This window comes from Tenrec ecaudatus, chromosome 1 (genome assembly GCF_050624435.1).
Source record: "Tenrec ecaudatus isolate mTenEca1 chromosome 1, mTenEca1.hap1, whole genome shotgun sequence".
In the NCBI taxonomy this organism is placed as follows: Eukaryota; Metazoa; Chordata; class Mammalia; order Afrosoricida; family Tenrecidae; genus Tenrec; species Tenrec ecaudatus.
The window spans coordinates 145,582,691-145,599,871 of NC_134530.1; the positions used below are offsets into that span (position 1 = coordinate 145,582,691).

The following is a 17,181-nucleotide window of genomic DNA, read 5'->3' on the forward strand; positions in this document are numbered from 1 at the left end:
ACAAAGCAGATGCAGATCAGGGCCACCTCCTGGTCAGGGAGGACTCCTTGGGTCTTCGTGGGGATTTTACCACTCAGCAGAACACTTTCACTTGACCTCCCAGACACCGGACTCACCGGAGCTCCTCATATGGGCTGCTTACCTGGGTGCCATCTTGAAACTCCTCACCTAATATCTTATTTATTGATATAAAACCAAATAAAAACAAAATCTTAAAATTAAATGTTTCACCAATGAAAATGTTATTATCTATCTCATTGGGGGGGGGGTTGTTATAGACATTGGAACTGCCCAGCTGAAGTTTTTCTTAGATTAACTAAATATGAAATCTTAATTATCCTAGATCACCCTCCCATCTACTATGAAGAATAAGAGACTTGAACGGCACCTTTCTAGGTCTCCCTTTCCAGTGAGAGTAAGCCTAAGAAACGATTTGCATAACCACTAAGAAGCTGTTTTCTGATTTCCCAAGTGGACAGGAATCTTGGTGGTGTAGTATTTATGGGCTGGGCTGCAGTCTGCAAGGTCTCTAGTTTAAAACCACCCATCATTCCTTGGAAGAAACAGGAATCTCTCTGCATCCGTAAACAATTACAGCCTCAGAAACTCAAAGAGGGCAGTTGCACGCTGTTCTGATAGAGTTACTAAGAGTTGGCATTGACTTGACAGAGATTTTACCCTTTGGTTCCCAAGTGTGAGCTCAGTCTCAAATTAATGAGACCATTATTGGGTGAAATGTGAGTGCCTTCTACTGTCAGTGTTTGCTTGATATTTTAGGGTTCTCTTTTAGGTATATACATGTAATTATGAATGCCTGATATTTTAGGTATATACATGTAATTATGAATGCTTTGTCTTTAAGGAACCCTTTTATAATCATGAATCTCTTTCTTTTTTTTCATAGCATATTTTAATAAAAGTATTTTTATGTCAAAACATTTCAGATACTTTGCTGATGAAATTTTTATTGTAAATTAGATGAAGGATTTACATACCACAATATCAACTCTACATTGAAATAATTGATCAACATCATTCTCCTCCTACCTATATTCAATATCACCCCTTCCCCTGATTTCTCTTCTCCCTCTTATGGATCTGTGCCATATCTGCCATGTGGACCTTGGATCCACATATCTCTACACTCACTGGACTGTAAACTTCCTGCATTAGGAACCACTGCATGTGACTGTGTGAGTCTCAAGAGGGACTTGTGGACCAGTATAGGACTGGAACAAGAGATATCATTGCTGATGTCAGATGGATTCTCTGCTCAAAGTAAAGAATACCAGAAAGATGTTTACTTATGTTTAATTGACTATGCAAAGACATTTGACAGTGTGGATCATAATAACTGTGGATAACCTCTAGAACCAACAACAACAGACAAACTTGATAGCATCATACAGAAAACAACAACACCCAGAAATATATAGTGAAAGCAGTACTCAAAACAAATCGGTGAGTAACAAATACACCAATAAAACCACCGAAATGAAATCACTAGCACAAAAAACAGTAAGAAATGAAACATAAAAGAAAGAAATGAAACACAAGCACAAAAAGAGTTAATAATAATGACACTGAATGTCAAGGAATCAAATATACCAATCAACAGAGAGTAAATTCGATGGTATTAGAAAACAAGATGCAACTATATGCTGCCTACAAGAGATACACTTTTACCTCAATGACAAAGACAGAATAAAAATCAAAAGATAGAGAAAAATATAACAAACCAATGGTGAGCATAAAATTTTTTAAAGGAGTGGCAAAAATAATCTCTGATAAAATAGACTTCGAGGCAAATAATACAAATAGAGTCAAGAATGAACACAACATAATGACTAAAGAAATAATACAAGAAACATAAACTTAAGAAATATATAAAAACCCAATGAAAGACCTCAAAATACATCAATCAAAATCTTACAGAGCTGAATATAGAAATAAAGAGCTCAACAACAATAATAGGAGATATCAACCCACCATGCTCAAGGAAAGATAGGTCATCAGGAAAGAAAAGTTATAAAGAAACAGAAAAGCTAACAACACAATCAACCAGCTTGATTGCTAAACATATACAGGGCACTCCACCTAACAACAACACAGTATTCATTCTTACCCAGCACCCATGATAGATACTCGAGAATAGATCACATATTAGGTCGCAAAGCAAGTTTTAGCAAATTTAAAGACATTGAGATCCTCCAATCCATTTTGTCAATTTGCAACACTATAGACCAGGAAATAAGCAATAGACAGAACAGGTGGTTACACATTGGGATGAAAGAGAGAGACAGGCTTTCTACTCCTATAAAGAGTCTCAGAATCCCACAGGGGTAGTTCTACCTAGCCCTATAGGGTTGTGATGAGACAGGACTGACCCAAAGGCAGTGAGTTTGGGATTCCACAGAAAACAAGGCTGCCAGATAGTACATTCTAGAAAACTCAAACAGCCAGAATCTAACAGGACTGGTTCCCTGGGAAATCAGATGCTAAACCTGAACTCTTAGGGCTTCAAGATTATTTTTTCTTTTCTCTATAAAAATGCAAAAAAGTTCCCATTCCCCCACTCTCCTGTAGAACCTGGAACTCAATATACCAGCAAGTCTCATCAGGTCCTCCTCCCCAAGCTCAGCAACTCTCCAATGCAGAGACTTCACTCTTCTCCATGTTTAGAAATTATAGTCGTTTTATTAGAATATCAGAACATGAAGAAACAAACAAGGCTATAGATGGAATGGTAAGGGAATTCATATAAGAAAACCTCCAGTTTCACAAAGGAGGAGAAGATAACCATCCAGGAAGCAGAGAGAACAACAAATAGCTTAGACTCCCCACCACCACCCCAAAATCAAGACACAGAGAAGTCAAATTATCTAACTTAAAAAAAAAAAGAGAGAATCTGGAGAGCAGCTAGAGAGGAAAAAGCAGTCACCTACAAAGGGAAACAGTGAAGAATAAACTCAGATCTCCACAGAAACCACGCAAGAAAGGAGAAAACAGAGTATTGTATACCAAACTGTGAAACACAAATTTTGCATACCAAGAATCCTATATTCGTCAAATATGGAGAAATAAATGTATTCTCAAACAAATTAGAGAATTCATAAAAGAAATTTAGGATTACAAAATCAACAACTGAAGCACAAAAACATGAGACAACTACAGTGTATAACTCAATCCAGAACTCAAAACACAGAAGACAGTACCCCCAAACAATACAGATATAGAGGGAAAATGTTGACATGAATAAACTCCCTTCCTCAAAAAAAGTAGGAAAATATCTAGCACAAACAACACAATATAACAAAAACAAACCTATTTTAGAGTTAATAACCCTGCGTGTCCACAGACCAAACGCACCAAATAAAAGACAAAGAATAGCAGACTTGATTAGGGAACAAGATTAGTCAATTTGCTGCCCTTGAGAGACACACCTCAAACTCACAGACAAAGAAGACGGAGACAAAGGATGGCGAAAATTTTATCAAGCTAATGGGAACCAAAAAAGAGCAAGAGTGACAATATTAAACTCCAGCAAGATAGACCACAAAATAAATGACATGAGACAAGAATGGACACTACATAATGACCAAAGGATCAATAGACCAGAAACACACGGTCATATTATATATGCAAAGTGGGAGCCCCTTGAATGAATGACATCAACCAAAGCAACACAAAATGACAATGGAAAACCTGAGATCTTGCAGTACAAGTGGGAGACTTCAATATACTACTCTCAGCAAAAGATAGATAAATAGGAAAGAAACTTGATAAAGAAACTGAAGAGCTAAACAACACACACAACTCGACCTCCTAGATATTTACAGAGTTTGCCAACAAACAGCAAACAATACACATTCTTTTCCAATATATGACACATATTCTAAATTAGATTCTCAGGCCATAAAGCAAACCATAACAAATTCAAAATCATAGAGATTGTTCAAACCATCTTCTCTGGCCACAGTGCTGTAAAACTGGACATTAATAATGGAAAATTTAAATGTGAAGGCAAACACAATGAGACTCAACCAGACACTAATCAAAAAGACAGGGTATTTGCCGAAGTAATAGCTCAATTAGGAGTGTCCTAGAAATAAATGAGGTGGTAACAAAACTTATGGGACACAACAAAAGCAATTATCAGAGGTCAGTTTATAGCAATTAATACACACATAAAAAAAGAGGAGAAAATAATTTTCAACACATTAACACACCACCAACAATTAGAACCGCATCAACATCATGAACCTTCCAAACACAGATGGAAAGGAGTCATAAAAATTTGAGCTGAAATAAATGAAGTAGACAACAAAAACATGATGGGGAAAAATAAAGAAAGCAAGAAGTTGGTTCTTTTCAAGGATCAACAAAATTGACAAACTGCTAGTAAACTTAAAGGAAAAGAGAAACAGGCAATGATATCTATAATCTAGAATTAGAGATGAAGTGGATGGCATCACAACAGATCCAAATTAAATATAAAGAATAATGACAGTATTATAATGACAGTATTACAAAAGACTGCAATACAACTAATTCTCTAATCTAGATGATGTGAACAAATACCTAGAAAAACACACACTGCCCAAATTCCAGACCACACGGCTTCACAGGAGAATTCCACCAAGGAGCGAGAAAGGAGCTGTCACCAATTCTACACAAACGATTCCTTCATATAAAGAGACAGAAAACTCCCAAACTCATTCTACGAAGCCAGTATAACCCTGATACCAAATACAGGCAAATATCCTACAAAGAAAAATATAGACCAATATTCCTCATGAATATTGATGCAAAAATCCTCAACAATAGAATCCAATAAAATATAAAATAATAATGCAGTATGACCAAGTGGAATTCATACCAGGGATGCAAGGATGGTTCGACATTCAAAAATCAATTAATATAATTAACACATAAAAATGATAAAGGATAAACATCACATGATCATATCGATTGATACATAAAACACATTAGATATTATCCAACACCAATTCTTAATAAAAAGTACTCAATAATATAGGAGTAGAAGGGAAATTTCTTAACATAATTAAAGCCATATATGAAACAACAATGGTCAATATCACACTCAATGGGGAAAAACTGAAAACATTCCAACTGAAAATGGGAACCCAACAAGGATGTCACTTAAGGCCACTTTTATTGCACATCGTACTAGAAGTCCTTGGCAGAACCATAAGACCACAAGAAATCAAGGGAATACAACTGGGCAAAGAAGTGAGACTCTTGCTACTTTCAGATGATATGATTTTATATTGAGAGATCATGAATGTCTCCATAATAGGATTGTTGGAAACAATTGAGGAATTTAGTAAAGATTAACAAGCAACAGTCAATTGCACTACTACATACTAGTGATAAATATACTAGTGATGAAAACTCAGAAAAAGACATCAAGAAAACAGTACCACTCATAATAGCCACACAAAAGTTGAAATATCTATGAATAAACCTCCCGAAAGAAACAAAGATCCGTACAAAGAAAACTACAGAACATTAACACAAGAAACCAAGAAACCTATGTGGAGGGGGTGGGCAGGGGGGTTGTTTGCTCTTTAGGAAAATGGAACAGGACCACCACCTTCCATGTTTCAAGGTCAGTGAGAAAATGCTGATAGTTTAATACTGTGAGCTGATGAAGCTGGCCGTCTCTGCACCTGAGATAAAATGGACAATTTTTCTCTAGTTCCCTGGCAATCCCCAGAAACATAGATGCAGCAAACTTATTACTTCATGTTCCCAACCTTGTCCACCCTTCCTGTCTGTGAACAGCTTGACTGAGGTGTTAACTCTTCTTTATATACCTTCACATAATTATAACTGTCCCTTTGTGCAAACTTGTCACCTGTGGAAGTCTACATGCAGGGAGTGTACTGAAACCTGCCTTGAATAAAGTTTCAGACCCTGAAGTGTCTATGCTCCAGGGACCCCACTGCACCTCAACTTTGGCTGTTCTTTGTATCTCCTATCTATACGTTTTCTGGTAACAAACTTTACCCTCTTGAACCCATTCTTATTGTGAGATAAGAGCTGGAGTAGATGTTATCTCACAGAGACCTACATAAATGGAAGAATATCCTGTGTTCATGGATAGGAATGTCAATACTCCCTAAAGCAATCTACAAATTCAACACAATCCTGATCCAAATCCCAACATCATTCTTTAAAGAAATGAAAAATCTAATTACCAGCTTCATATAGAGAGGAAAGAAGCCCAGAATGAGCAAAGAATTTCTTTAAAAGATGACCAAAGTTGGTGGTTTGGCACTACCTGACCTCAAAACCTACTACACAACTACAGTTGTCAAAACAGCAAGGCACTGGTATAATGATAGATACATAGATCAATGGAGCAGGACAGATAACCCCAAAACAAAAGCATCCACCTACAGACAACTAATTTTCAACAAAAACCCAATAAATACTAAATGGAAAGGGAATGCCTCTTCAATAAAAGGTCCTGGAAGTGTGAAGTAGGACCCATAGCTCACTCACACCCCAAAACAAACTCAAGGTTGAATAGAGACCTAAATGTAAAACTCAAAGTTATCAAGATCATCAATGAAAAAATTGGGACAAATCATGGAAAAGAGTTAACCTTGTGTGGATAACTCGACAGGGCAGCATGGAGCAGGTATAAATAGTGAGGAGAACAACTCTCCACACAAGTGCAGGGAGCTCCAGCCCAAACTGGCAAAACTAACCCACCTTCCCTGAGGTACACCTCAGTGCGGGCTCCAATTTTAAAACACCCCTAAAGCTTGAAGAACCAGGACTTTCTAAGGCTTTTTCTCCTCTCCCCTTCCCTTTTCATTCTTTTTAAACTTCCCAGTTTGCAAGCTAACACACACCTGGTCCATTAACAAAGAATTAGCATAACAAAACAAGTAGAAACTGTAGGAAGTTTTACAAACACTGGAAGGGAATTTAGGCTTGAGACAGGGACTGGAAGGCTAGAGCTCAGAGGTTGCTTAGGGTGCACATACCTAGCTATCCACATACCTAGTTATCCAGCACCTGGTCAGTATCCCAAGTCTTACATAAACCACCTTGCCTTCTGTGCAGGTCATTGCTTTATTCTGCCATCCTAGGACATCTAGGTAAGTAGTAGGTATGGACCCCATTCTCCCAACCCCATTTGGTCATCTCCCCTATTTGAAAAGGGTGAACTCCATCCCCTCTGACCTGATTCACTTAAGGTCTATTCTCTTATGATAATTAACTTAAATCACAAAAACACAGAACTTGCAGCCAGAAGAGACACCAAAACCATTTCTCTAGCCTTAATCTCCATCTTACTCTGACACTCTGCAAGATCACAAGGTAGTAGAACATCATATTACCAGACTGTCTCCAACTGTGTAAAAGATGTCTGCTGCACACAGTTCTGACTCTCTCCCAGGGCAAGATGTGGGGCCCAGCAGCTCTTTTTGCTGGTATTGTTGTTGCTCTGTATTCTATTATATCACTTATATCCCCTTCCCCTCTTGAAAAGAAAGTTGTTCGCTATTCTTACAATTTATTCTCAATCAGGAGTTCCCCATTTATAGGTAGACATAAGGACAGGAATGGGTATATATATGTGTATATATATATATATATATATATATATATTAGCACCTACACCAGAAGTTATCACCCACAACAGAGACATAGTTCCTGGGCCAAACTTAGAGCCAAATGAACATACATTAATAGTTCTCCTGCATCTAGCTCTAGCACTATTTTCCCTAATATTATTTTATAGACTTTCATCTCCTGCCCTTTCCTTTTTCTTTTTTTAAGCTAAAGAAAGTTTTTAGATGAAAGTTTTATTTCATAGCAATATTAACCCATCTTTTAGTTTCACTTTTTCTTCTCATCAAACCCGTTCTTTCCCTCTCATCCTCATGAAACAGAAGCTGACACTATTCTTGTATTTAAGAAATCTTTTTTATCTATCAAGTATTTTTAGCCATGCCTCCAATATTATAAATCAAGCATTTGGGGGAATTAATCTCCCTTCTTTTAACCTACCACACAACACTATCCAATCCCTCCCATTTATTTACCTACTACTCCTTTTCTCCTGACCCTAGTACTCCTTCCTAATCTAACACTCTCCCCTAGATACTTAATACAAACTGTCCATCACCTGCACTACCTTACAGGGTTAATCACTCCCACGTAACACCACCTACCTAACACCCCTAATAACAACTCCAGTATGTCGAGGAAGCCACAGAAGATAAGAGTACACACACACATACCGCACACACACAACATATACTGCACACACACAACATATACTGCACACACACATATACTGCACACACACAACATATACTGCACACACATATACTGCACACACACATACTGCACACACACATATACTGCACACACACACACACACAACAAACCACAAGAAACAAACAAATAACCAAATACTGAATAGACATAAATGTAATGCCTGAAATTGAACAGGCTATGAATTTACCAGAAAAAGAATCGGGGAGAAAAGGTGAAATGATAGAAAATCTAGTAACCTCACTAGAGAAACTCTAAACAGAAATGCAAATATCAAGCACTACAATAGCAGAATTAAAAAACACTATAAAGGGACAGCATTACTGTTGAAGGCCATTAAGACTCAACTTTGAAACGGCTGAGAATTCTCATGACCAATGTGTCAATGTTTGCTGATTTCTTCTCTTACTTAACGTTCTGAACAGACTGTCAAGAACAAGAAAAGATGCAAGGTCTGGAAGAACAGGTTGTTTAATTTTCTCAAGGATGTCTGGCTTGGCAGAAGATAGAGTTGCTACGTGTATCAAATGTGCTTGCTTAACAAGGAGCTACTTAGCCCCACGTGGTTTCTGCATGGATGAAAGGAGTATGAAAATAAACTCGAGGCTTCAGTCTTCACTGTTGCCCTCCCAATACTTTCTGTCTATCTTTTTTCCCCATTAATCCTCACTCACCCTTTCAGGACTGTTCGACTTGTTGGCTGGCTCCGACAAGAGTGGCATCAGAAACAGGGACTCTGAACACAGAGGACAAAGTGAAGGACACTGCGTATTACAAAGGTGTACATGACGAGATTGGTGGTGCAGTGAGTAGCTACTGGGAGAAAAATGGGGCAAGGAAATAAACCGATTTTTGTAAATATGCTTCCAGATATGTTAAAAGCTAAAGGAGCAAAAGTAAGCTACCAGAGATTAGAGAAGTTTTTAGATTTTGTGGCTAAGGTACGTCATTGGTTTCCTGAGGATGGGACTTTAAATATTGAATTTTGGCAAAAGTAGGGCAACGGTCAGAAGATCACTATACTGATAATGGACCTAATAAGCCTCCCATAGACACGTTTAGCTTATGGAGTTTAGTTAGGAATAGCCTGTACCCTAGGCATGAGGGACTCTGCCCTGAAAACAACCCATTTGCACGCTCAAACAAAAGTGAAAGTAAAGTTCCTTCTGCACCTTTGCCTCCTCCACCGCTGCTGAAAAGTGAACTTGAGGGTTTCCAAAGCGAGGACGAGGAACCCCTGGGTCCTGGCGATGCAGAGTAGTTAGAGGACGAGGCGGCACATTATCATGATGAAGACTTAGGAATTTTTGCCGCCTCTGAGGCGCTTCAACCTGAGAATCATAACCCGGTGCAAAAGACTCAGGAGTCCTGCCAGGATGAAACTAGGTGGTAGGCTGGGAGGAAGCTTACGCATCATTAGCAGCAAAAGTGGGGGAGATGCAACTCAAGTTAATAGAAAAGTACTCTCCGATAGAGTCCCAGCACTAAGCATAGACCCTTTCTTTGGAGCCCTAGTCATAACTAGTGCTACAACTGGCAAGTCTTCTAGAAAATGATTCTTTTTGTTGAGTGTACTCTGAGGCCTCTGAAATACCTTGGCCCCAGTAAATTTTGACACCCATTCCTGGGACTCCAGTATGTTGTTCCCTGTGACTGAGTGTCAGGGTGCCCAGGGTAATCTAGTCAGAGATCATACTCCAATTCCTTTCAAACAGCTAAAAGAACTCAAGGTTGCTTGTGCCCATTATGGCCCAACCACTCCTTTCGCTCATTCTTTATTAGATACACTTTCTGTCATGGTTCTTGCCCCCACAGAATGGAAACAATTGGCTTTTGAAAATGCACATACTGCCTGACAGGCAGCGCTGAGATCTTTTAGAAAAAGGGGCAACTTGTCTGATTAAATCAGACTATGCTCAGACATTGGACCTTCCTTTACTCAGGGGCTTGCTATAGCAGGTGATTTTCAAGGAAAAGCAGTAAAGGAGGATTAATGATACTACGGAACTTATGGGAGCCTTGAAGCCTGGGCTCCCTTCCCCTCTGCTAGTCCAGCCAATAAATATAATTTTAGACTTAAAAGATTGTTTTTATACCATCCCCTTGGACCCAAATGATTGTAAAAGATTTGACTTTAGTGTTCCTTCCACCAACTTCAAAGAGCCTATGAAGAGATATCATTGGCTTGTTTTACCTGAAGGCATGGCCCGACCCACTATTAATATGGGGGCGAGGGAATGTTTATGTTTTTCTGCAGGATGCTGATGGAGGACAATGGCTACCGGACTGTTGATGCAGTTCGTAAACCATGCAGATGGTAATTTGCCTCCGAGTGCTTCTGGGGACGTTGTGCAGTGAGCAATACTGGGCTTACGTTCCTGATCCACCACTCCTACACCTTCCTGTCTGGGAAGGTCCAGAAATCATGGTGTGGATTAACAACTCCAGCCCTCCCTATACAAAGTGAAGGAAATGTAATATCATCCACTCAGCAATCTTTTCCCCCTTGTGGACTAGAGACTTGAGAGAATAATAAAACCATATTGTGAAGATCATGTCTCGCAGACAAGCCCATGCGGTATAACATCACAAAAGACAGCTACATCATCAATTGGTCAGGCAATCAGGACAATAGTCAACAAAATACTAATGAATGGGAAAGGGGGCTGTCTGCAGAACTTTGCTGGTCAGACTCGGGTTTTCCACAAACTCAATTGTGGAAAATTGGGACTGCTTTGGGGGACGTGAAACTAATGGGCCCGTCCTCCAGACTGCAGGGAAACGTTACTGCCTGCGTACCACTGCCTTATGTACTTTTGGCAGGTAATATTACAATAGATCATGATGATTCTAAGTTTAATATGTCTTGAAATAATTGTAACTTGTCTAATTGTATTACCTGGACCCCTGAAAGTATTGTCATTGCCATTTTGTATCAACCTTCTTTTGTTATGCTGCCAGTGAATATTACTGGGCTTTGGTATTCAGAAAGAGGGTTACAGGTATTAGAAGAGACTGAAAAAGCATTAACCAGACCTAAGCACTTTGTAGGTTTGCTTATAGCAAGTATTTTAGCTATATTAAGTTTAGTTGCTACTGCTACTACTACAGCAACTGTACTTTCACAAAACATACACACCGCCCACTTTATAAATGAATTATCCATGTGACTAATGTGTTGGGTACTCAAGAAGATATAGACAGGAAATTAGAACAAAAAGTAAATACTCTTTATAACATGGTCATGTATCTAGGAGACGAGGTGCAGGGGCTTAAGGCCAGGTCTTGTCTACAGTGCCATGCTGTATTTACATGGATCTGTGTTACACCTAAACAGTACAGCAGTAGTCAGCATCGCTGGATTAAAGTGAAGAATCATTCTTTAAGGTATTTGGCACAATGCTAATGATTATTTAGATTTATTACAACTCAATCAAGAAATGTTAGCCATAAAAGATGCTAACCCTCTTGATTTTGATGCCACTAAGGTTGCTGAGGATGGGCTCCAGCATTTTTGAGATGCTTTCCCGTTGTTAGGAATCTCAGAGGCCTGCCTCACATGCTTATGTCCATGGTCACAGCAGGAGTGTGAATATTGTTGATTTTATGCATACTCCCTATTATACTGTGCAAGGTTATGGTTGAATTATTGGCCTTAGGAACAAAGATTCATGAAGTGCACCTGCACACTTTGCCCCCTCCCCAAATAGGGGTGTAAGGCAGAGGCTAGTTAGTCAGAGATGGATAAGATCAAGTATGAGTCTCCCAGCCTAAAACAGGTCATAGTCTCCTGGAGGACTGTGACTGATGAGGGGTAAGGGTGATTTCAGGACTCGGCAGGCACAGTCATCTGCCAATGTTTTGAGTAAAGACATCTTTAGTAAATAAAAAGGGGGGAGATGTTGAAGGCCATTAACACCCAGCCTTGACGGAGAACGAGCGCCATTGCCCCCTACAGTTTCGTGCCACTGTCCGCGGGGCTGTCCGAGGGGCCTTCCCGCTCTCACTCACAGCCCGAGCAGATCAAACATTCCGCCTGCAGCGGAGCCTAGGACTCGGCATTGCAGTCCCTGCGGAGCCGTCGGTGAGCTCCAGCCGGCTCTCACCACCTGGGGACCCTGTGGGGTCCCCAATGCCAGCCCCTAAGCCTGTCGCAGCCCTCCCCAGCCACCACGGGAGACGGGCACGGTGGCCTGTGCTTCCACACAGTACCCTTACCTGCCCTAGCACTTCCCAGCTAGAACACGAGGACCACCAGTGAGTAGAGGGCTTGCTGAGCTGAACAGCATTCCCACGAACACATAGATCAGCACCATATCTTGGGGCAACACGAACTCACCCACCTCTGCGCTCTATTAGGCATCACCAGCGCTTAGAGGGAAAGGGGGAAATTTTCAGATATACCCATCTACACATCCTCCATCTAGCATTGGTTTTTTTTTTTTTTTGCTTTTTTGTGTTTTTTTGTTTGTTTTGTTTTTTATTCCTTCTTCCCTTTCTTTACTTTCTGTGCTGCATTCTCTCTCCCCTTCCTTCCTACTTTTTCATTAATGCTTGTACTTCTCTTCTGCCCCTTTTCTATAGATTCTCCTTCTCTCTCTTTTTTTCTTCTCCTTCCACCTCTACTAGTATCACAGCTTGTCCCTCTTCTATTATAGATTTTCCTCCCTCTCTCTCCAATTTTTTCTTCCTCTGCCCAATATTTTGTTAAAAACTATTTTTAAATTGTTAACCTTTTAAATCCGTTTTATTACTAACCCCCCCTCCCCATAAAGGGGGCTGCTAAGGGTACCCTGTCACACCTAGTCAAAGCAGCCTAAGGGCACTCACTGAGGCTCCAGCCCCCACTCCAGCTGCTGAAACATCTCGGCACTGCGGGTCACCAACCCGACAGGGAACTCGGTCTACACAGCAGTCTGACCCACCCTTACAGTAGGTCATAGGCAATCGCCTGAAAGAATCCTTAACAATAACATAGATAAGGTTACCCCGGTCTCCCAGAAGCATGGAGCCTATGAAAGGATCAAGGAAAAATCAACAGACCACATCACTCCCAACAAAAAAATCAGAGAAGCGAGGCACTTTAACTGACCTAACGTCACTCATAGAAGAAACAGATATAGATCAGCCACAAAAGGAAATCTTCAGAACTCTGCTTGCAGTAATACAGAAGCTAAGAGAAGCAACTCAGAATAAGGATGCAACGACAGAGGGGATGAAATGCACAATAGAGGGGATGAAGTCCAAAATAGAGGGGATGAATTCTACCCACCAAAGGGAACTGCAGAAACTAACAGAGAAGGTATCAGAGGCCACAAAAAAGGTCACAGAATCTACATCTAGGCTTAAGGACGCTGAGAACTGTATCAGTGAACTCGAGGACACTCAAACAGAACGAAGCAAGTGAGAAAAACAATCAGATAGGAAAATTAAAGAAACAGAAGACAGCCTGAGATCAATGACAGATGCTATGAAGAGGAATAATATTCGAATAATCGGTCTACCGGAACACAACATAACACACAAATCGACAGCCAAGATAGCAAAGGAAATTCTGGAAGAAAAATTTTCCCAACCTAACAAAGGAGAATCAGACTCTCATACAGGAAACAGAGAGGATGCCGGCTAAGCTAAACACCAAGAAGAACACGCCAAGACATATAATAGTAAAAATAATCAACTTAGAGGAAAAAGAGAAAATTTTAAGAGCAGCAAGAGAAAGGAAGACAGTCACATACAAAGGAGCACATGTAAGAATATGCTCAGTCTTATCAGCAGAAACCATGAAGAGGAGGAGAGAATGGAGCAACATCTTCCAAAAACTGAAAGATAAAAATGCCTCCCCAGAATCCTATACCCTGCCAAGTTATCCATTAAGATAGAGGGTAAGATAAAGGTCTTCCAGAACAAGGAAGAACTCAAAAAATATGCTGCAAGTCACCCGACCCTGCAGAACATACTGGCTGACTCACTATGGCCAGAAGATCAAGCTCCAACTAGAACCATCAGGAGACCACCATATAGCCCATCTCCATCTAGAAGCCAACATGCCAGCAACAAGTACCAGGACAACAGGGTCTCAGATGGAAAAGAGGACATGATAGAAACCCTCCACTCAAACGCAGCACACTGATATGAAGGGAGATTGGTAAAGACTCAAAACACAAAACAGAATATGGCAACTATGAAGCCAGAGATCGTAATAATCACTCTGAATACCAATGGGCTCAATTCGTACATTAAAAGAAAGAGGCTGGAGTACTGGATTAGAAAACATAATCCATCAATCTGCTGCCTGCAAGAGACACATCTTAAGTGAGCAGACAAGCATATGCTAAGAATAAAGGGCTGGCAGAGAGTTTACCAAGCAAATGGTAACTCCAAGACAGCAGGAGTGGCTATCTTAATCTCCGACAAAATGGACCTCAAGATCCAAAACATAAAAAGAGACAAAGAGGGACACTACATAATACTCAAAGGTTCAGTAAACAAGGAAGCACTTAGCATACTGAATATTTACGCACCTAATAATGGCGCGGCAAATTTCGTCAAATAAACTATTTAAAAAATGACAGAGGAAATCACGGAAACAACAGTAATAGTGGGGGACTTTAACACTCCACTATCAGAGAATGACAGGTCACAGGGAAAGAAGCTCAGCAAAGAGGCCAGAGAGCTAAACAATGTAATTAGGCAACAGGGCCTGATAGACATCTATAGAGCCTTTCATCCAAAAGCAAAAGGTTTCACATTCTTCTCCAATCCACACGGATCTTTCTCAAGAATAGATCACATGCTGAGACACGAGGCCAGCCTGAGTAAATTCAAACACATAGATATTATCCAGACGTCTTTCTCAGACCACCATGCCATAAAGCTGGAGATTAATAAGAAGGTATCCAGAAAAGCAAGGGCAACCAATTGGAGAATAAACAACGATCTCCTGCGACATGAATGGGTTCAAGTCCAGATCAGAGAGGACATTAGGAAGTTTCTAGAAACTAATGAGAACGAACATACAACATATAAAAACTTATGGGACACTGCAAAGGCAGTTATCAGAGGTAGCTTGATATCACTGAATGCATATATGAAAATAGAAGAAAGGCGTATGACAGATATGTTAACACAAAACCTCCAACAACTAGAACAGAGTCAACAGAACTACCCCTCCAATAGCAAGAGAAAAGAAATAATAAAAATCAGGGCGGAGTTAAACCAGTGGGAAGACAAAAGAACAATGCAAAGGATTAACGCAACTAGAAGCTGGTTTTATGAACGAATTAATAAAATTGACACTCCTCTGGCAAAGCTTACCAAAGATAGAAAGGAGCAAACATCAATAGCCAGGATGAGGGATGAATCGGGGGCAATAACAACAGACCCCAATGAGATAAAAAGGACAATCATAAAGTACTATGAAGGTTTGTATTCTAATGAATTCAGAAACCTGGAAGACATGGATAAATATTTAGAAAAACAATCTCTCCCTAGATTATCTGAGACAGAGATCAAGAACCTCAACAAACCCATAGCGAAGGAGGAAATAGAGAGTGTCATCAAAAACCTACCAAGGAAAAAGGCCCCAGGGCCAGATGGCTACACAGCAGAATTTTACCAAACATTCAGGGAAGAGCTGACACCGATCCTCCACAAAGTATTCCATAACATAGAAAAGAACGGCAAGCTCCCAAACTCATTTTACGAAGCCAGCATTACTTTGATACCCAAACAGGGCAAAGACCCCACAGGTGTAGATAATTATACACCAATATCTCTAATGAACATAGATGCAAAAATCCTTAACAAAATATTGGCCAATAGAATACAAAGGTACATACTTACCTGGCAGGGGAGATACCATGATCACGAAGGTGGTTTTCCCAGGGCGAGGCTTATCCATTGCACTCCGGATGTGCTGACCCCTGCGATTTCCCCAAATGTGGGAAACTCGACTGCATAATTTGTGGTAGTGGGGGACTGCATTCGCGCTCTCCCCTGAAAAAAAAAAAGAATACAAAGGTACATAAAACATATCATCCACCACGACCAGGTAGGATTCATCCCAAGGATGCAGGGATGGTTTAACATCCGAAAATCCATCAATATCATACACCACAACGAGAAGAAAAAGGATAAAAACCATATGATAATATCCATAGACACAGAAAAAAGCATTTGACAACATCCAGCACCCATTCCTAATCAAAACACTCATGAAGATAGGATTGGAAGGTAAGTTCCTCAAGCTCATACAAGCTATCTATGAAAGACCAACAGCCAACATCATAGTCAATGGAGAAAAGACAAGAACAATCCCACTGAAAAAGGGTACAAGACAAGGATGCCTCCATCCCCACTTCTATTCAATATCGTTTAGGAGGTTCTGGCTAACAACATAAGACAGCGGAAGGACATCAAAGGGATCCAGTTGGGAGAGGAGGAGGTGAAACTATCGCTATTTGCAGATGACATAATCCTATACATTGAAGACCCCCAAAACTCCACAGTTGGAATACATACAGCAATAGAGGAAAACAGAAGTGTAGCAGGATACAAGATTAATAAACAGAAGTCTGTAGGGTTTCTATACACATCGGACAGGGCCATGGAAGAGGCGATTAAGAGGGAAGTACCCTTCACAGTAGCCAAGAACAAACTGAAATACCTAGGAATATATTTAACAAAAAATACTAAAGACCTTTATAAGCATAATTATAAAACCCTATTACAGGAAACCAAAAGTGACCTCCACAAATGGATAACCCTCCCCTGCTCATGGTTAGGTAGGCTGAACATAGTAAAGATGACAGTTCTTCCTAAAGCACTCTACAAGTTCAATGCCATACCAATCCAATT

At 40.1% G+C, this 17,181-nt stretch overlaps 1 non-coding gene across 1 annotated transcript; it reads left to right on the forward strand.

The window, feature by feature from the left end:
• Nucleotides 1-16,159: 16,159 nt before the first annotated feature.
• Nucleotides 16,160-16,323, forward strand: LOC142438316 (U1 spliceosomal RNA). The gene has a single exon (XR_012782715.1). It is a non-coding gene; the product is annotated as a U1 spliceosomal RNA (small nuclear RNA).
• Nucleotides 16,324-17,181: the final 858 nt, after the last annotated feature.